The 21,436-nt window shown below is 35.7% G+C and overlaps 1 long non-coding RNA gene across 2 annotated transcripts in view; it reads right to left on the reverse strand.

The window, feature by feature from the left end:
* The window catches only part of LOC131423648 (uncharacterized), a 100,887-nt gene extending 79,878 nt beyond the window's left edge, over positions 1-21,009 (reverse strand). Inside the window, exons 1-3 of one of the 2 annotated variants that reach the window (XR_009225497.1) lie at positions 20,881-21,009; positions 19,407-19,569; positions 14,818-15,031 (exon numbers count right to left, since the gene is read on the reverse strand). This is a non-coding gene — a long non-coding RNA (uncharacterized LOC131423648). The remainder of the gene's footprint in view (positions 1-14,817; positions 15,032-19,406; positions 19,570-20,880) is intronic. The other variant, XR_009225498.1, reaches the window with a different exon arrangement.
* Positions 21,010-21,436: the final 427 nt, after the last annotated feature.

Genomic DNA, 21,436 nt, shown 5'->3' on the forward strand with positions numbered 1-21,436 from the left:
ACAAATTGCAGAAAGGAGAAACAGAAGACAGAGTGCCCAGATAAAGGGCAATTAAAGTTTCCTAGGTACTTTGTCATCAGTGGTGTACCAAGTGAGGAAAGATACTTAGGAAGAATCCCTAGACCTGGTAATTTGAATGAATGTAGTTAGTGGAATAGGGGAAGGAGGAGGCAATCAAGCATGCTGCCCACACTAAGATGCCACTCACTAAAATAGCCACAGGTGATGGAAGAGTGAGAGTGAAAGAAAGAGAGAGAGTGAGTTTTGAAGGGTGATAAGGAAGTGAACCCTGGCTTTGGAGACAGTATTTTAAAGACTTTTTTTAAGTAGTAGTTTCTACTGGGTCATCAGAGATGCATGTGTCTGAGCCAAAGCTAAAAAAGCCATTCGCTAGTAATATAGATTGGAAGTTATTGCACGGACTTAATTTTTTTAAATAGCAATGGTTTCTTATTACAAAGGGAATAAAAGAAATTCCTCCTGTTCTCCCCATGAAAGCTGTTGGCCATGGGGGTGCACCCAGGCTAGTTGGAGCATGAAAGCTTATGCAAGTTTTGAATGGGAAGCCCAGAAAATGTGGAACAACAAAATCTGAGATTATTTATTCTAGCTTTGCAAACTTCTAGGTAAAAAAAAAAAAAGGACACTAAACCCTTGAGAACCATAGCTCCTAAAAAATGTGCCCAATTCCTTGCTGGTTTGTCTGTGAATCTTCAGAATTTGATGTGCAGCCACTGTGAAGCTCAACAGTGTGGCAGCGCCTCACTCCTCTTCCCCTACCACACCCCCATCCCACCCAGGGAGTTTACATGTATCCTAATGAACCACCATGAAGTCCTTGTTGCTTAGAGGTTTTCAAAGAGAATGGAGTCCTCTAGGATAACTGATCAAAGTGAAATCAAAAAGTAAATAAGCAAAATAATAGAAGTTGTTCTATGGAAGTTCTCTTCCGTATGCCTTTTTATTTTTTAAGTCTTAATGATTCATTAAGACCACTTTCTATTTTTTAAAATATCAGTAGAAAACCATTTAAACTCCATTCTACCTATATTATCTGTAATTGTTGCTGTGATAGTAAAGAGCAATAACATCTCAGATATCCAGATGTTATTGTTATTGATTTTCATTGTAGCTTGTTTTTTTTTAATTGAAATTTATTTTACAGGAGATATTTCAAATCAAGTTCTTTTTTCTTTTGAGGGGCATAAGAGTCATAGTCACCCACAACAGTAAATGTCAGTTCCTAAACCAACAGCTCACTCATGCTAAGTACAAATGTTATAAATTAGTATGTAAAGTTTTAGAGTGTTTAAGAAAAGCTTAGTAATTTCTGACATGCTTATCTCCAATTTCATGATGTAGTTCATTTGCAGAGTATCTGAACACATGTGAAAATGATGCCCTTTAAACACTGCCAACTTTTTACATCCATGCTTGTAACTTGTCTGAGCTATTAAGAATGAAAAAAAAAAATCCCATAAATCAAAATGACATGAAGAAGGGGGGAAAAAAGCATCTGAATGTAACAGGAAAACAATTTGTTCTTCCCACCAAAATAACCTAAACAAACAGCTAATGAAACTATTTTAAAAGATAATTATTGTTTATATGTTTCCTTTTTGAAATAATTTTTTTAAACAATCTCCACATGAGGTTATCGGGCTGGTGAGAATATAGAAGAAGATGTGGTTCCTTGTACTGTGGTTGAGATTTATGGACCTTGAAACCTTGAAGATGTTGAGCATTCATACTGAACTCAATTGGAGTAACCCAGCAGGTTACAAGTCAAAGTAAAAGTGAGTAAGCCTTCACTCATCTGGTGGAGCACATGATTTGGACCCAAATGAACAGCCTCACCACTCAAATAGGGTTAAAACCACCTGAGCAGATCAAACCAGGAAAACGATTCCCTCTAAGTACACCTAATTCAACTTAAAATTGAAGATGCTAAGGGTCATCAACTTAAAAGGACTGATCAAGCAGAAAAAATGGAATCACAATTCTACAACTATCTGCTTCCAGAGTAAAGTCTGTAGCTTAACCTAACGCAAAAATAGGGTGGATGCTGAGTTTCATGGGATAGGGAAAGGCGAACAAAGAAAACACATTTGTCTCAACAGACCTTGTAGTCTTGATGTTTTGCTCAGGATTTGAAAATTATTCAAAATTCACACAAAAACTCCAGTTGGCAGATAAAAGAATAATTTATTTTAAAACACATTATTTCCAAAATGTTACCAACATGTTGTTGATGTCTGCAGGGGAGTGGGGAGGTAGTTAGGGCTTTATGTCTCTCATATGTTAAGCTTAATTGAAAACAATGTCATTTTGATTAAATGGGAAAAAACAAGTGGAAAAGAGGCCTGAGCAAAGTGTGTACTCTCTCTCTCTCTCTCTCTCTCTCTCTCTCTCTCTCTCTCTCTCTGTCTCTCTCTCTCTCTTTCTCTCTCTCTCTTACAATAGCTGTATTTGTCTAATAGGGATCCCGTAGCAAAATATCAGAGACTAGGTGGCTTAAACAACAGAAATTTGTTTTCCCACAGTTCTGGAGGGTTGAGGTCAAAGATGAAGGTGTCAACAGGTTTTGTTTCTTTTGAGGCCTTTCTCCTTGGCCTGCAGATGACCATGTCCCTTTGTCTCCACGTGGTTTTTCAACTCTGTATTGGCTGTGTCCTGGTTTTCTCTTCTTATAAGGACTCTAATCATACTAGATTAAGGCCCACATATAGGACCTCATTTTACCTTAATTACCTCTGAAAAGGCCCTCTCTTCTCACATTCTGAAGTACTGGTAGTTGGGATTTCAACATATGAATTTGGGAGTAGCACACACTTCAACTCATAAAATAGTTATGTATGAAAATGGAAGTAGAAACGTGAGGTAGCTCAAATAGACAATTTGAATCAAAATTTATTTTGGCTTCCTGCTTCACAATAATCCAGGTATACATTCTAGGCGAGAGGCTAAATTACCCTATATCATCCAACGTAGTCTCAATTTTTGTTTCTCTGCATGCTACTGAATACTTTCAAGCCCCATCTAAAGTTATTGCATTCAAGCTTGTGCTCCACGAAAGTGTATGCTGCTTGTTACTGAAACTGTGTAAATACCCTTAGGTAAACTAGGTGCCTTGACTTTTAAATATGTAGAATGCAACCCTTGAGTAGACCATGAAATCAGTTTTTGCTATTGTTTCAATAGGAAATTTAAAATATTACAGTGTGTAAAAAAATAAAATAGCAAGTATAAGTTCATGATGTCAGTAATATAGTGGAGTAAGGATATCTGAAAATTTTATTCTTCACAGAAGCAATGAGTACAAAGCAAAATGATCAGAACCAGATTTTTCAAGACTCTGAAATTAAACAAAGATTTCCAACAAATGAGAAGCTGGCTGAATCTTGGTTAAAAAACAAAACAAAACAAAACAGTATGCTGTGCAGCATTTTAACTTGCCTTATTCTCACCCATCCATCTCACCTTTGCAATAGACTTGAAAAGCAAAAGTTGCACTTGCAGGAGATTCAGAAGACTAGACACCCTCCAAGGGAACCCAGAAAGATTTAGATTATATCTGCTTTAACCACATTCCCAAGGAATTGTAATTATTTGACCTTTTTGATGACTTCCTGGAAAAAACCCAGTCACAAATCTGGATTTATTTGACCTGATTGGAGTTTGCTTAGTGAAAACAGATCTTTCTCTGGTTACATTAATTTAAAAAATTACAGTCAGTGGTAAACATCAGGAATGCCTAAAGCAGTAGATAACAACTGGGGCAAAAAAATAGGCTAACAAATAAACTTAAAATGTTGGGGAATGTGATGTCCTAAGAGGCTTTGGAAAGTTCTAGTACATCCCTAGGATTCTCAAATGCCACATGCATAAAATAGTTATGTATGAAAATGGAAGTAGAAACGTGAAGGTTTGTAAAGAAAGTTGTTTGAAGCTAGGGCTTGAGGGTTGATGGAGTCTGTGCATGTGTCTGGAACTGTGCACATGATTACAAATGACCCAAGAAGGTCCTAAGATCTCACTCTTGGCCAACCCTGAGTTTCTCATTACAAACAGGAAGTTACATACACCAAAATACACACAGTCCTATAAAACAACTGAATTATAAACTTCAAAACAGTGAGTTTTAGGGGCTGGGGTTGTGGCTCAGTAGGAGAATGTTCACTTTGCACATGTGAAGTGTTGGGTTCAATCGTCAGCACTACATAAAAAATAAATAAATAAAATAATGGTATTGTATCCAACTACAACTAAAAAAAAATTTAAATAGTGAGCTTTATAATATGTAAATTATATCTCAAAAGAAAAAAAACTACTGGTAGTTTATCATAAATTCAAAAAAATAAAAAAAATATAATTAAGAGTAGGCAGCAATGATATAACATTGACTGATAAAAGCCAGATACTTCAAAATCAAGCAAAGTTCATATATGTTGATAAAATTCCAAATAGCAGTTATCTCTTCTGGGGGTGTTGACTATTAAGTGGACATGAGGACTCCTTCATGAGGCCTAGAAATGTTCTGTTTCTTGATTAACTCTATAGTATTATATACCCCCAATGTATAAACTTGTCAAGTTGCATGCTTAGGATTTGCTTGTTTCACTGTGTAAGTAATACCTTAATAAAAATAAAATTAATACCATAAGAATAAATATTGTTTTGTCAAATTTTTGCTTTAGTTTAATATACATGTATGTGTGTATTAAGTCATGATATAAATATTGTTTACTTCTGTAGGCATGATTACAGTGTTTGGAAATCCTGAACTAAAAAATTAGAATTCTTGAGGAAACCTGATATATTCTTAAGAATAACTTGTTTTTAGCAATTATGTTTCTGGAAATACAATTAAAAAGAATACAAAAGTTGTGAGAATCAAATATATAATTATTATAAAATATCTAGGCTCTCCATCAACCCTCAAGCCCTAGCTTCAAACAACTTTCTTTACAAACCTTCCTTTACAAACCTTCCAAATCCAAGTGAACTGTTGTCCTTCTAGCATATTTTTTGTCTGACATCTCCATTACAATATATATATATATATATCTTAGACCTGGCATAATGTTCATGTATTAATTTCTGTTTTCTGATTATAAAATCCTGGATTCTAATGATTATATTATTCCTTTCTTTATTTCCCATAAAGCTTCATAGTAGTTTTCACTTAATAGGTACTGCACAAGAGAAAAAAAATACAAAATTAAGAAGTCAGAGAATGCAGTAACCTTTAAAATATATGCCTTCAGAAGTTCAAAACAGATATATAAGAATAACAAATTAAAAATTAGGTACAAATAAAAGCTCATCAAACAACATGGAAATAAAAGAAGTGATATGAGAGTTTATGTGTGTAAATTCATGCATGTATGTATGTATATAATCTATCAGGTTTATAACTAGAAGTGTAAGGCTATCATTCATTGGTAGGTCAAAGTGATTACTGGATTCAGAACTCAAAGTTCCCTTTTCTATTCTGTACTTCATGTATGGGTTACTAAATCAGGTTTATAGTCCACTAATTACAAGGAGAGCAAAGCAGTATCAATAAGAAAACAAAGGCTTCACCCCAGAATCAGAACAACAAATTTGTATTCCTCCATGGCATAAGGCATATCTTTAGCATCACTTGTTTGTAGATACTCAGGAAATTGTAGAGATAGAGTTATACCATATTCCTAATCAAATAATTTTTATGTATGTATTTCAAATAAAAAACAAAATCTGTCTCTCTAATTGAATCTTGCCCTTTAAGTGATATTTTCTGATGAAGACGATAAATCACAGGGTCCAGATAGGAATACAAATATAAAATGTGTGTTTTCTCAGAGTTGTGCCTTTCTTAGGCAGCTCATGTGATGGCCGTTTAAACTGCATGTCATCTCTCCTGTTGGTTACTGAGTCTCCCCTTTGCTGATTGCCTGTATTTGATTGACCAGTGGGTGGTGAACAGCAGGACAGTAAGACCACACAGCCAGAACAGCAATAAGGAAGCACTTCAGACATTTTCCAAGACCTCAACTTGTCTAGTATTTATTTTCTTTCAAAGGCACATATGTAACTGTTCAATATTAGCTGTAAGAAGAGCAATTCCTTTTAGAAAGAAGTCTTAAGAAATATGTCTACTCAAAATTCCAGATATTACTAAATCTTCATTCTATTATAGTATCTCCATGTCTTAATTTAAGCATCCTCAATTGTGAATGTACTACTTGACTGAATATTTTTTCATGAATTTTGAGTAGATAGTAATAGAATAGTTTTCCCTAACATCAACATCTCACTTTCACAATCATAAAATTTGTAAATTAGAAAAGATAACAACCAACTTGCATGAAAGACTCTTTTCAATATGCATAACATTCAATTATTGCCTTTGGAAAAAAAAGTAGGATTCCAAAATAAAAGCAGCTTTCATTAACTTTAATACTTCCTGAGAATAAGATTCAGACATAGAGTTGCAAATAATTATCACCACTATGTCTGGGATTTGATTTTTACCCCCCTAACAAGCTAATAAATTAATCTTACTGTATTGTGGATTCTCATAGAATACACAAAACTTGTAGCTCAGAGATAAACGATTTTATTACTCAGAGCACAGCCAGCCACATATGTATCAGCATGATCTGTTAATTTTGCTCCAGTTCCTGTGAGGTAATGTGGAAAGCCAGAGAGATGCAGAACACCCAATGGGTTTGCCTGCAGCTAGAGGAAAGAGAGAAGCTTGAATGAACAGGAAGAATCCTGAATTTTTTAATGTTGAGGCCTATAATCTTTTCTTCCTAATCATTACCCAGAAGGCAACCAAAAAGAAATGAACAATTTCTGAGGACAGTAACATTCAGTGATCTAACTATCTCATTGTATTTGTTGACCAGGAAGATCTAATTAGGAAAGAGTCAGAAATAGAATAGTCAATGGAAAATGTATCAATATTCATCAAAGGGAGGACTGAGCAGAGATCTACAAAGATGATCTTGTGTTTGCCCACAAAAAGGATTGACCATATCTGCTTTTAGTTTTTAGCCTTAGGATAAACAGTGGCAGGTCCCAGTGGGTACCATGATGTGTCAAAGATGAAGTATTTGTTCACCAGGTCAAATCACTCAGAGGAACCTGTGCAAGGTCCCATTGTTTGAGTTGCTTTACTTCAGGTGGTGGAGGGAGGGAAAACAGATGACACTCTGGCCATCTTGGCCTTACTATTGAATAATCCATTGCCACTTACCCAGTGAGGTCTATTGATTCCTAACCCCATTGTTACCCTTCAAGTGGACCTGCCCTAAAGTAGAGATGAAAATCCAGAAAGTACAAGTCCTACATGAGTAAGGCATTCACATTCAACACCAGGCCAATAGCTACATTTCAAAAGGAGTGAATATGGCAGCTGTATCAGGCAGCTAGCACTGTTTTACTGGAAAAATGGCCTCTTGGAGTCCTTGGTAGTATTGAGACTTTAAAGCCGACTTTTGTTGTTATCTCCTCCAAGAATTTTTTGTTGTTTGTTTGTTGTCTTTTTTCTCTTAGGGGACCCTGAAGGAGATAGTACATAAAACAGTCCCAGAGGAAGAGAACCTTTCTGGCACATAGAGTAGAGAAGTTCTGGCATCTAACCCATCATTCCCTTATATGTTCAGTTATGGGAGCCACAGGGAAAAAAAAAAGTACACTAGGCCAAAGGGCCCCACTTGCAATATCCTTTTAACTTCCTTTAGCAACTGTAAGTCTAACCAAAGCTTTATCTGATGAATTTGATCATCATTTTCCCTGATGCAAACTATAACAAGAACTTAACAAATACATGGTTAGTGGTTATGCAATAGGTGCCAGGAGACTCTTCTACTTCCTTACAAGGAGTGTATAGTATGCAGGGTAGCAGAGGAGACTATTTCACAGGAGACGTAAGTGGGGAGGCTCCTTTCCTCCCTCATCTCCATTCCACAGTCCGTGCTACAGTTTGGATATTAAATGTCCTCCAAGAGCCAAAGTTTAGCCTTTGTCCCAGCTTTGCACTAAGGGAGGTGGCAGAAATTCTAAGTGGAGCTACTAGAAGGTGTTAGGTCTTTGGGGGCATGTCCCTAAATAAGAATGGGGGGTACGCCAATCTCTTTTTTTCTCTCTTTCTCCCTCCCCCACATCCATCTATATCTATATCTATATATCTATATCTATGAAAGATATGTGTATATCTTTCATGTCCTGGGCATAAATTGAAAGGTCTTGCTATGGGACACACTTTCACTATGATATACTAACCCCCTTCCCACCACCAGAGACCTAAAAGTAATGGGTCTGCCCAATTCTATTCTGAAACCTCTAGAACTGTGAGCCAAAATAAATATTTTCTCTTTAAAATTGACTTATCTCAGATATTTGTTTCAGTAGAGTATAGCACTGCTTCCTTCCCTGCACATCTCCCAGCATCTGTTAACCTGGGCTGAGGGACCCTGTTTTACACCTGCACACCACACTGTGACATCTGCCTCAGAGTTCTCAGTTGCTTTGGTCACCCTGAGCCAAGCACTCTGTCTTCACTCCCAGCCAACTTGGACCATAGGAGGATGAGGTACAAAACTGCAGCTGTGTCAGCACTGAAAGAGTTTGCATGGAATTTAGGTTTCATGCAGTAGATCATTTGCAACAGAATAAAACAAACTTCCAAAAATTTCAGTCCATCCAATGGTTTATGTCAAATAGCAAGGTCATAACTGTTGACACATTTTTTTTAAGCAGTGTGGATTCCAACCAATATTACCACAGATACATTGCCTTTCAGTTTGGCCTCCAGGGTTTATTGCCCCATAATTATGGTAATATCCTTTCTCCTCTTGCCTGGAGGGGAGCGAACAATAACCAAATGCTATTTGAGCAGCTTGTTGCATCCTTACCTCTCACCATCTGGCCCATCAATAGTTAGGAGTATGGAGATTCCTTGGAAAACTGAGAATGGAACCACCATTTGACCCAGCCATCCCATTCCTCGGTTTATTCCCAAAGGACTTAAAAACAACATACTCCAGGGACACAGCCACATTAATGTTTATAGCAACATAGTTCACAATAGTTAAATTGTGGAACCAACCTAGAAACTCTTCAGTAGATAAATGGATAAAGAAAATGTGGTATGTATACATAGTGGAATATTACTCAGCATTAAAAGAGAATAAAATAATGGCATTTCCAGGTAAATGAATGGAGTTGGAGAATACCATGCTAAGCGAAGGAAGCCAATCCCCTCCAAAAAATGGTAAATGTTTTCTCTGATATAAGGTTGATGATTCATAATGGGATGAGGAGAGCATGGGAAGAATATATGAACTTTAGATAGGGCAAAGGGGAGGGAGAGGAAGAGAGAGGGATGGGGGTAGGAGAGACCATGGAATGAGACGGACATCATTATTTTAAGCACATGTACAAAACCATAAATGATGTGAATATACTTTGTATACAACCAGAGATATGAAAAATTGTGCTCTATTTGTGTAATATTAATTTAATTGCATTCTGCTATTATATATAACAAATTAGAATAAATAAAATTTAAAAATTAAGATATATAATTATAATACCTTTTATTTAAAAGGTATTTCCAAGCATAAAAATATTATTTTTAGAATTTTACTTTGTGTACCAGAGCTTATTTGATCATTAACTTGATGAAGTTTCCTGAATTTAAAAATAAATTTGTAATTGTAAAACACAGAGAATATTCTATGTAAAACACAGAAATATCCTATTGTAAACACAGAAATCTCTCTATGAATACCAACAGTAATGTCTTTGAAATAAATACCAAAAAGTTGGGGCTGGGGGAGTATCCTTATTATGCCCCTCTCATCCTTGGGCATGTCTTACATGAGGATCCCAGGTCCCAGGGAGTCCTCTAATACCTGAACCAAAGCTATGGGGTGCTTGTCCTTTTTAAAGAAAACCCTCTCTCTTTCAGCTTCCTAGTCTTTTCACCAAACTATTGAGTTTGGAATTTATTTTACCTACTTTAAAACTAATAAGTTGGCCCATTGCTGCATCAGAAATACTATCAGGAGACTCAAAATTTATGGACCAGAGACAAAATAATATCATTCACAGTGCACATAGCATGAGTATCAGCAGATTTGTGTTGGTCTCTTTGCCCCCAAGGTCCATGGTGGTGAGGAAGAGGGTCCAAATGAATGCTGAAGATATGGGTGCTCATTGCAGCTAAGGAACACTTGAAGGAACTTGCATTTTAGAACAAGCAAAAAGTAAGCATACTCTATGTTCCAAAAGGAGACCTGACTCCCCCTCTAGTTATTCACTGCACAGGCAACTCTGGGAAATGTCCTAGGTAAAGAACAGTAAGAGTCTTGCCTTCTGAATACATTCTTTAATAAGAGGGGCTCTCAGGGACCCACAGCCATTGTCCATCTCAATAAGAACATGTTGATTATGCACCAGACACTCTGCTAAGTCCTTTCCTGCCTTATTTGATCAGCATAGCAACTCTGAGTCAGGTACCATTATTGCCACCCCTATTATATAAATGAGAAAACTGACATTCAGAGAGTTTAATATGAGAAATTTGCTTAATTGTAAAGGGAGAAATGAATGTTCAAACACATCCCACATGAAAGCCCATTCTCTTACCCACTGTCTTAATATGTATACCAGTGTCACTCAGGACTTTTCAGTATTCCTCAGAAAATTTTAATAAATATTCACTTACCAGGGTTGGGCATTGACATAAAGATATTTTGACATAGAGCCAGTTTAAACATAAGTGTTATGAGGGCAGAACATATTTCATATTAAGCTGAAGGTGAGATTGGTTGTGTTTTCTTCCTCTGTTGGGATGTGGAAAGATTTCCACACATCTAAAAGGATCACCATGTTCCTTGGTTTTGGCAAGACTGTCCTAGTTTATATCTGCTGTTCCCAAGTATCCATTTATCTATCTGTTTACACATAAAATGTCAACATGATTGGTCATGACTTATTGTGAAACAATTCTTGGAAAGATAGGGAGGAAAAAGAACTCATTGAGAAATATATATTCAAGCAACATTTTTAAAATTTATATATGGGTGAAACCTTTTCAAATCCATTGGTTTAGAGATTGTTCCACCCATTAAACTCAGTTGTAGCCTGATTGACATTTTCTAATGTACATCATCATGCTTCTAAACATTCCTATCTTGTTTTCCTTTCTCCCCATATAACCCAGTAACTCTGCATCTACTACAACAGATGAAGTCTAGCCAGTGTATACAAACAATAGTCATGCTAGAAGGAATCAAAGGCCCATTGTTAAACTGGAGATTTAATTTTTCATCCTAAAATAACATTTACTTTAAAAAACATTTTTGACTAAATACTAGCTATGTGTATGTCATTAAAAGTCCTGAATATGCAAAAAAAATCCTTTATATCAATTTCCTCATACATGTGTGTCATTGACAACATTGCTCACTTATATCAGAAATAATGTAATAGATAGTAAAACATTCAGAATAATAAAAATCATGAATTAAAATTATGTAAATATGAACATATGTTTGAATACATATGTGAAATGAAAATATAAAGTTAATTTAATAGCATTAAATTAAATATTTAATAATTTTATTTTTGGTAAAATTGTATTAGTTCATAAAAATAACAAGATTAATAATAACAGAATGAAGAGTATACTCTAACTTCTAGTATATAATGTAACTGGGGAGAGAATCACTCTCAAGATATGAGTAGTTTCCCATCAGTTCCACCTACATGCAGATTCGCAGTCTGTCTTTTTCTTTAATTTGTGTACAGCGAAAACAATATGAAAAGTAAAATTCCCATTTCAGTCCAGATATGTGTAACAGGTACAGCAACTAGAGAAGTTAATATACACACAGGTCCAAGGAAAAACAATGTGACTCGAGTGGTTTAACCCATTTCCACTTTGAGCAAATTAGACCACCAGCTACACAGCAATATCCTGAGGGGATAGATTGAAGAAAGTTTGGTTTCAAGGAGAGACTAGGTAAAGACCAGAATGTGGAAATTATTTGGATCCAATTTGTGATCTTAGTTAGCTCAGGAAAAAACTCTTCAGAATAAAATTGTACGAACATAAGGGTCTACAGAAGATTGGGGAAAAGGGAGTTGAGAAAAAATAGAAATCAAGATGGGAATTCCTTTTTAGTTTTCATGCTCCAAGTGTCATGATTTAATCCTGAAAAGAACATCTGACTCATTTATTTCCATGCCCACATGATGTCCCTTGTATTTGCTCTTTCAGGGATAACTATTCAGATTGCCAACACCTATAAAATTCATTAGGCTGGTTTCCAGGAAGCCCTAACTACTGTAATTGAAGTATAACAATGCACAAATAGGAAAACAAGTGTTTGGATCAATAACAGTAAGCCAGAAGTTCCAAAGTATTCGGATTTATTGTATTTAGCTCTTGGGCAAGACACCTGACCTCTTTACCCCAGGAAAAATGGGGCAGATCGATTTTTTTCCTACTGTTTTTCCTAGGAGTATAAATTTGATACATTTAAAGAACCATGTAAAAGTTCAACATTATAGCATGGAACATGTGAAATCTCCATAAATGAACTTCAAAATATCCCATTATTTTTGTTAAAAAATAAAATTCCATTCAATTATTCTTTTTTAAATCTTCTCTCTTAGAATATTATCATTATCTGTATTCTACAATTAATAGTCTCTTGCTGAGGCAGCAGAGATAATAGATAAAACGGGTTTATAGATTCCAGAAAGAACAGTACCTTATACACAAAAGACTTTTTCTTCCAAAGGTAAGAAAATTCAGCTTGAAGGATTGGCAAACATCCAATATATTATTGAGCATACCTGCATATTATCTAAGTCCACTCTGGCAGGCCTACTAAATGATTAGAACTCCCTCTGGAAATTAACTCTTCTCTTTCATATTCTACTTTGAAGTCTCTCTCTTGATAATGCACTTCCACAACTTCCATTTCCAGGTAACATACAATATTAGAAGCAATAGACTCAAAAGTTTCAAATTGCTGTACTTCCTCATTCTCATCCATCTTTTCATAAAGCACAGTGGCCAACCAATTCAAACAACTCTATACTTTACAGATGGAAATTCTGTAGTGCCATCCTGGAAGGCTTTTGCCCTTCTCATTGTTAAGCTCCTTCTGTTAGAAATGTTAGAGAAGGTAAACTTCTCAAAGAAAATGACAGAAAATTAATCTCCTAAGACAAAGAGAATGAAGAGTAATTTAAATTGTCTCTCCTCATTTTTAGCCATATGGGCTATCATTTTGAAGTTCAGTACTATTCAAGCCTGAAAATTATAACACCCTTTCAGAGAAAAAAAATCATATTACACTTCATTGGTGTAATTGTGTTCCAGTTCATAATCATTATTGAGATTTTGGGTCTTTTATAAATTGCATAGTGCCAAATATGAGATTGGGTATATGACATGTATTTAATACCTATATTTAGATCCATACACGTTTCATTATGAAATTTTTCCTTAAGAAAATCTTATGTAATTCCAAGAATACTTTTAATTTTCCTGAAACACACCCCCACTCCCAAGATCAAACTAATTTTATATTGATTGATTGATTGGTTTCAGTACTGGGGTTCAAGCCAAGCTTTGCACCTGCTAGGCAATTGCTTTATCACTGAGCCATAACTCCAACCCTTTTTATTTACTCATTTTGAGACAGGGTCTTGCTAAATCCCCTAAATTTACAATCCTCCTGCCTCAGCCTCTACAGTAGCTAAGATTATAGGTGTGCACCACAACAACTGGTTCAAAATGGTTTTAAATGAAATTCTTCTTCCAACATAAAGGAAATTTCTATGATTGTCTCACAGGTGTACTCTGCTATATACATTTGGATGATACATTGCTCTTCCCGCAACCTTTATTTCACCTGATATGTACATGAATATTCTCAGAGGTATTGGTGTCAGAGGGCTCTCTTTATTCGGGACCATGTTTATTTGTTCAAATTTGAATAGACATGGGGAAAAAAAAAGCTAAAGTAAATTAAGATGAATAGCAAAAAAAAAAAAAAAAAAGAAACTGATCAAGTGAACACTGTTCATGTATGGATTGTATAAATAGGAATCTTTAAGAAGTTATGTTCTACCAATTCTAATTTTGCCAATCAAAGCAAAGGCATATATATAGGAATCAAAAAACAAAAATCCTCCAATAACAATGCTGTTCAGTCAGGAGTAAATGTTAGAAGGCAAGAGTTAAGAGATCCCACAATTGGCCTGTCCCTGGGAGGGCCTTGGGCAGATTACTTAACATACAAGTGCTTCAGTCACTCATCTGTTAAGTGGGAAGAATTTACCTAAATGGAGCCATGATAAAAATAAAAATTAATTTATGTATAAAATATTAAGTTTCTGTTCAGCATGCAGTGGAGGGGACAGCTCTGTTAAACATAGCCATAACTCTGTCTTGAATTTCAGTTAACTTAGTAATCAAAACACACATTTATTTTCTTTTATTCTTTTCTGATTACCAAGATAACCAATATTTGTCTCTATGATATAGCATGCTGTGAAAACGACCATTATCGGTCTGTTCCACACTTTAAATCAATGGACCCCAAAATTTAAAAATAAGTAGATCTAATATTTGATAAAAATATTATCTTTATAAAATAATGCAGTGGAGCCCACTTCTTGAACAGTGGCTAAAATATAAGTACAAGAATAAATGAGAAATTTGGAAGAAATTAAGTTTTTATATATAGAGAGAGTATTGAAGGAAATAGGAAGAACATGGAAATAAAGATAGCTTACCAAAGAATCTGTGACCTGGAAATGGGAAGTTTGGAACTTCAGAAGGTTGCAAAGAAGGACAAGTGTCTCTGTCCTCAAGAAGTTCACAATTCTGAAGTCACATGGTATATTTCTCCTGTCAGACTCAATGCCAGTAACTTTCATATGTCACCTAGAGCAGACAGCTCAGATCAGCTGTTTCAGCCCCATGAGAACCCTCTTTGTACATGCCTTCCTGTAAAAAAAAAAAAACAGAAAGCTAAAAACGCCATTTTCAGGTTGCTTGGCAGTTAGGCATTTGTGTTATACTTGGGATTTTCTTAAGTCTTCATTGTTCCTGGCTGTGCAGCCTCCAAAATAAAATCCTCTGATTTCCTAGACCTTCTTTATTCTATCTAATATACTGTAATAAATCACTTTCTGCTTAGATTAGCTTATCAGCATGGTTCTCCAGAGAAACAGAACTAAAAGGATGTTTTGTTTTAGGAGACCAAGGGAAGAGTTACAGTTTGAGTCCAAAAGCAGTCTTCTGGCAGAATTCCCTCTCTGGGAAACCAGGCTTTCTATCCAGGACTTCAACTGATTGGATGAGGCCTACTCAACATTACAAAAGGCAATCACATTGACTCAGAGTCACCTATTCACATATTAATATCATTTTGAAACATATATTAAGAATAAAGTTTGACCAAATATCTGGGTACCACACCCTAACCAATTTGCAATGTAAGGTAAACCATCACAACTAGTTAGATTTTGTTTTCCACATTAAAAACTCTCTCATATCACATAATCCACCTCACAAATTTGGAGGTTGAGGACTGCGACCCTTATTTCATTGATGAGAAAAACAGATTATAAAAATGTCTTGTACTTCACTATGAAGCTAATAATAAGTAGCTGGATAAGAATAATAACAAGCTAGAAGGAGAAGCTGGAATTTGAGATTCCAAGTACAATGTTCTTTCTGTGATGGTGCTATTGCCAGGAAGTCCACCTGGGAAGACCGAACTAGCCACAGGAGAAATTAAAGGCTAATACAATGGCAAGTATTCCTCCCTTACTTGGAGGAAGAATTTGTTATGTCATATTTCAACAATTTGGTCTGCAATGGGGTTTTATGGAAAAGTTACTTTGTAAAATGGGTAAGATTTGAATATATGTCAACGAAAAAGAGAATATTTCAGATGAAGAGAACAGTAAGCAAAAGCAGAGGGTGGATATAGACCCAAATACGTCAGGAAGGTGAGGAGTCTGGGCTGACTAGGAAAATGGTGAGGGAAGAAGTCAGATACCTCCATTAAAGCAGACTGTGGGCGTGTTATCATCTGTGTCACAGGCAAACGTTAAGGTCCTTAGTCAGAGACACATCTTAATGAGCATGGTGTCAGCTATTATTCCTCTTTTCCTGGCTCCTGGTCTTTAGTTCTAGTCCTGGCATATCAAATCATATTTCCGTCTGACCTGATCCCACAACATGCTTCATTATTGCATCATATCTCTTATTTCCAGTAACAACCATTTTTTCTCCCAGACTCTTTATATATTTATTTATTTATTCTTATGTGGTACTGAGGATCGAACCCAGAGCCTCACATGTGCTATTTGAGCACTCCTCCACTTAGCCACAACCCAGCCCCTCCCAGACTCTTTCTTAATCATCATGATATTTCTATTTCTTAAAGGATTCCAAATTCCATCCTTAATGTTTTCTCTCTGTTGTCCCCTAGATCTCAAGTTTAATAGGGCCTTATTTTTTCATCTCAATTGTCACTTGAGAGCTTGATGAGGTTTAAGTGCATCTACAGGTGCCCAGATTACAATAATCTGTTTCTAGTAATAAAGGAGAATTGTAGAAAAATATGATTGTGCTCTCAACAGACTGTGACTGGCTCTCCAAATTCTAGAGGTTATTTACAGCCTCAGTAGTAAAAAGGCCACCTCTGCTCTAAAGATTTGGCATAATTCTTAGAGAGCAGTAAGTATATTATATATATTCCCCAACCCCTGCCCCCAGAGAGAATTAATTATTCCCTTGAGACTCTAAACTTGCCTAAGGATAGAATATGTTAACAGTGTTTCAGAGTTAATTATTTATATCCCTGTCTGCCCCCAAGTGTAAAATATTTAATGCCACAAGTTACTGCATTTTCTCTGTTAAGTACTATCCTCTGCCTTGTCATATCCTCACTTTTCTATGTACCCAATGTAGGGCTCATTATCTGTCATTATAATCACTGTTACAGTTGTTTGTTTAACATATCCCTTACCCCATCTTACTTTTGTGGCAAAGCCCCAACTCTAGTTAAATCTACATATTATCCTATGTCATGTCTGCACCCAAACAACTGAATTTTCCTGGAGAGTAATTTAAAATCAGTCAGGCCAATCTAATGTCACAAATGCAAAGAGGTCATGCAATACAATGTAGTCGTCTTTCCATATTTTCTTATTTTTGTTTTAGCATGTTTCAAATTGACTATCTCACGTGTTGAATTCTCTCCTAAAACTACCCACTTCCCCTTTCCTCCTTCACTCAGCTGATGATCTGACTTCATACTTTTAAAAAAAGCAATCGCAACCAGTATTCTCTCCTCTCCACAAACCTTTTGATAAGCCTCCATTTACACTGATGCTCCCCTTCCTTTTTATAATTATGTACTGTCCCTCCTCAAACCACTTATGTTCTGATTTCAGACACCCTAGTCTTCTCAGGATCTTTATTTCTGAACTTCTTCTCTATCTTTTTTTTCCTGCACATGGATTATTGCTTCTCTCTCTTCTTTCCTCCCTCACTCCTGAATTACACTCCGCTATTTATTTTTTAACACTATTTTTACCCCCCCCCAATTAATACCCCATTTTTATCCACTTCATAGCAAAATCCTATCCCTGCCTTCTTTTCTCACCTCTTACCTCTCAAGTTAGGCTTTTTTTTTTTTTTTTTTTTTTTTTGCTATTTCACAAAGACTTCTCTTGATACTTCTGGGTCAGGGTCCTTTTTCCTTCTGTCATATTAATATTTGGGTAATCCATTAGTCTGTCCTCAGGTAAGGATATGTGATGTAGGAACAGAGCTTCTAACCAAGTTGTAATAGATACCATGAGCAACAACTAATCATTTGTTGTCTAATTCCTGAGATCAAGGGCATTTGTGTTACACAGTCTAATCTACAGTATCCTAACTTAAGAATAATTCTTTGCATCATTGTCAATTAACTCAGTATAAGCACACAATAAATAACTTTAATATAAACTTGAATTGTAGGTATGGGAATTTAAAATATATGTATATCAATCAGTACATTACAACAAATAAACACCTCCTACATCCCCAAAAGTATATTGAACATTGTTGGATTTAAATCATCTATGACACCAACATTTGAGAAAAAGTAAAATTATCGGAGAATACCATAGGTTTCTATGTTTTAATTGCTGTATAGATAAATAGTAAGTCTAACGAAAGTTTAGAAGAAAGAGATTATTGAATTGATATATTAGAAGTCTGACATGCACGTTTCCAACTTTGTACAGTTATTTTAGTGAAAATAATGTTTAAAATGAACTCTGCTTAATCACTAAAAGTATTCTAAATAAAATGACACTTAAATAAGTGAATATAAAGTTTGAGCCAGCTATCCACAACACAAGTCTTTCCATCAACCTGAATATTCCTTGAGAAATGTCCTTACTAATGAAATCCTATTACTGCTCTGCCTCGAGCCTTGGAATTACACAGACTGTCCTTGTCACTCATGGAAAGCTCCATTCTTTATCACCCTAAGCAAGCCCAAAGTCAGAGAGAATTTCCCTGATTATTTCCCAATTAGTAAGTAGAGATAGGAAGAGAGGGAAAATTCCAGCTATGGTTCTGTTTTTGTCCCGTCAATATTCACATGTTGAAATCCTAACCCCCTAGGTAATGATATTAGGAGACTGGATCTTTGGCAAGTGATTATGTCGTAAGAATAAAGCTTTCATAATTGGGGATTATCTCTTAGAAAAGACCCATACTGGGTGTAGTGCCACATACCTGCAAGCCCAGAAACTCAAAAGGACAAGGCAGAAAAACTACAAGTTCCAGGGTAGCCTGGGAAACTTAGCAAGACCCTGTCTCAAAATAATAGACTCAGTGGTAGACTGTCCTTGGATTCAATCCCCAGTACAAGAAAACATGCCTGAGGGTCTCGCTCATCCCTTCTACCACATGTAAATATAACAAGAAAGAATCATCATCCATGGAGGGTGATGGGCCCCAATGTATGATGAATTTGATGGTGCACTGATCTTGAACTCCTCAACTTTGACTACTGTGAGAAATAATTTCTGTTGCTTATGAGCTATTCACTCTCTGGTGTCTTGTTATAGAGCCCGGGGGCATTGGAACCTTGTTCTTGGTCTGCTCCTAGGATTAAGGTATAACTGAATCTTAGGAAGAAAGCTATTATCTCTTAATTAGCATTTTAAATTCAATTCCAGGACCAACACCTTTTGAAGAAGGAAATGCTTGAGAAGCACTAACTTAGGCCACTAAGGACTTTACAGAACATTTCTCTGGAGAGTCCACGGCTCATGTCTGATAAGAGAAAGAGCAATGCACTACTTACATATGTATTCACATGAATCACACTGACTATCTGTGATGAGATGGTGTTTAGTGACTTTTATAGGTTTCTCAATTAAAGTTCAGCCCCAACCTCTCATCCTCACTGACATCACTGTCTGAGTGAACAATCTCCCCACAGGCAGTTTTCAATCAATAGGATGATTCTGCAAGAAGAAAAGTATAACATTAAAGCCAAAGCTTCTTTCCCATCTTATAGAAAATTTCCTTGATAAAATCAATAATTAGTTGCTGATTAAGTCCAGAGTTAAATGTCATGTAACAAGTAAATTCCATTGCAAAAAAAAAAAACAAAAACAAAAACCTCAAACATTGATGTGGCTACCACAGAAAGTGCCAATTAAACCTCTACAGTCTCACCCTGAACACCATTTCTTCCCTTAGGGAGAGAAGCTCTTTGTAAAGCCTGCTGTTGCCACCGAAGGGATTAAAGGTCACACAGGTTTTGTAGTCTTACTTGATTTCTAAATGGAAATAACAGTTTATCAATGAACATCTTTGTGGATTTACACACAAAGTTCCCTTTAGTAGTATCCTGATGGGGGACAAAATACAAACTCTGCTCTTCTGAAGCAAGCTCTTGCGAGCCTGCCAAGGTGACTTGGTACAGCAGTTTGACTTTATCCTGAGGGTCTTTTTTATACATCAGGGAAAAGACTCTCAACTTCTATTATGGCCCTCAAACTGAAGAAAGGATAAAGAATTCTGATGAAGATTTTTTAAAAAGATCTATGCAAGAGAATATATAAAACAGCATCCTCTATGATAGAAGGAAACTAACCATGCTAATTCAAATCCATTCTCATCTCTAGGACTTAATGTCTCCAAATAAAAATCTTATTAGCACCCTTTACTTGAAACGTCTGGTGATATCATCACCTATGGTTTGTAAAAAGGAAAACCTAGATGAATTTTAGTAAATTTAGTGACTACTACTTTAACTCAAAGTACAAGCTTAGAGCAAAGAGAAACTAAAAGCTATTGTCTGATTTGAAATCTGAGGAGAGAAATGGCAAAATGAAACATGTACTTTCTTTTTTTTTCTTTTATTTGTTCTTTTTAGGTATACATGACAGTACAGCGTGTTTTGACATATTGTACTAAAGGCCGAATGTTCTCTCTGATAGGTAGAAATATGTCCTTTCTTGACAGAGATTTATTTCCCAGGAGTACTCCTTAAAAATCTTCTCTATCCACCCCCCTCCACAAGAAATTAATTTTAAAAATAACTATGGGTAAATGGCAGAAAGATTAATCGAGGGAAGGGAGCAGAGGGTGGGGAGAGGGAAGGGAAAGGAAAAGTACTGGGGTCTGAATTAGAACAAGATATAGCCCATGTTTATATAATTATGTCAAAATAGACTTTACTGCCATATATAACTAAAAAGAACCAATAATAGTCTATCAAAAAAAGAAAAAAATATTCTCTATTCAGTACTTTTATAGATGAAACATACCTTGAACTAAAATCTTCTCTCATCCCATCTTGTTTGTTAGTTCCTGGAAATGGTTCACCTTAGGTTGTATTCAGTAAAGAGAAGATTAGAACTGTTCTGCAATGATACTATGTTCTAGTACCTGGCACACAGTGTTCTCTTCAGGGTACTGAGGGCTGCTCTTCAAATTTCCACACATCAGAGAATACAGCAATATCTAAAATTAAACCTTAAATGGGTGCTAGTGATCCCATGAGAAAATATTTGTTGACAGGAGAAACTGATTAATATCTCTTCAATTACCAAAATTAATTTAAATTTTTTTTCTATTTTTTTTAGAAAGTCTAGGGAAGAGAAGAGCTCATCATAGAGCAGGCACACTGTGATTCCTTGTAGAGTGGGATTAAGATCCATCATGATGTCCCTTCATTTCAATTTCATTACCTAGAATCAGCTGCAATCCTATGTTGCTATATTACATTTTTCTAGAAAGGAAATATATCTTGAAATTGTTTCTATAATTGCCCCAAATATCTTATTTTAGATCAATATTTCATTCTGAAATATAACTGTCATC

Source organism: Marmota monax, unplaced genomic scaffold, assembly GCF_021218885.2.
Source record: "Marmota monax isolate L192 unplaced genomic scaffold, Marmota_monax_Labrador192_F-V1.1 WCK01_AAM20220418_F8-fsc00018, whole genome shotgun sequence".
Taxonomy (NCBI): Eukaryota; Metazoa; Chordata; class Mammalia; order Rodentia; family Sciuridae; genus Marmota; species Marmota monax.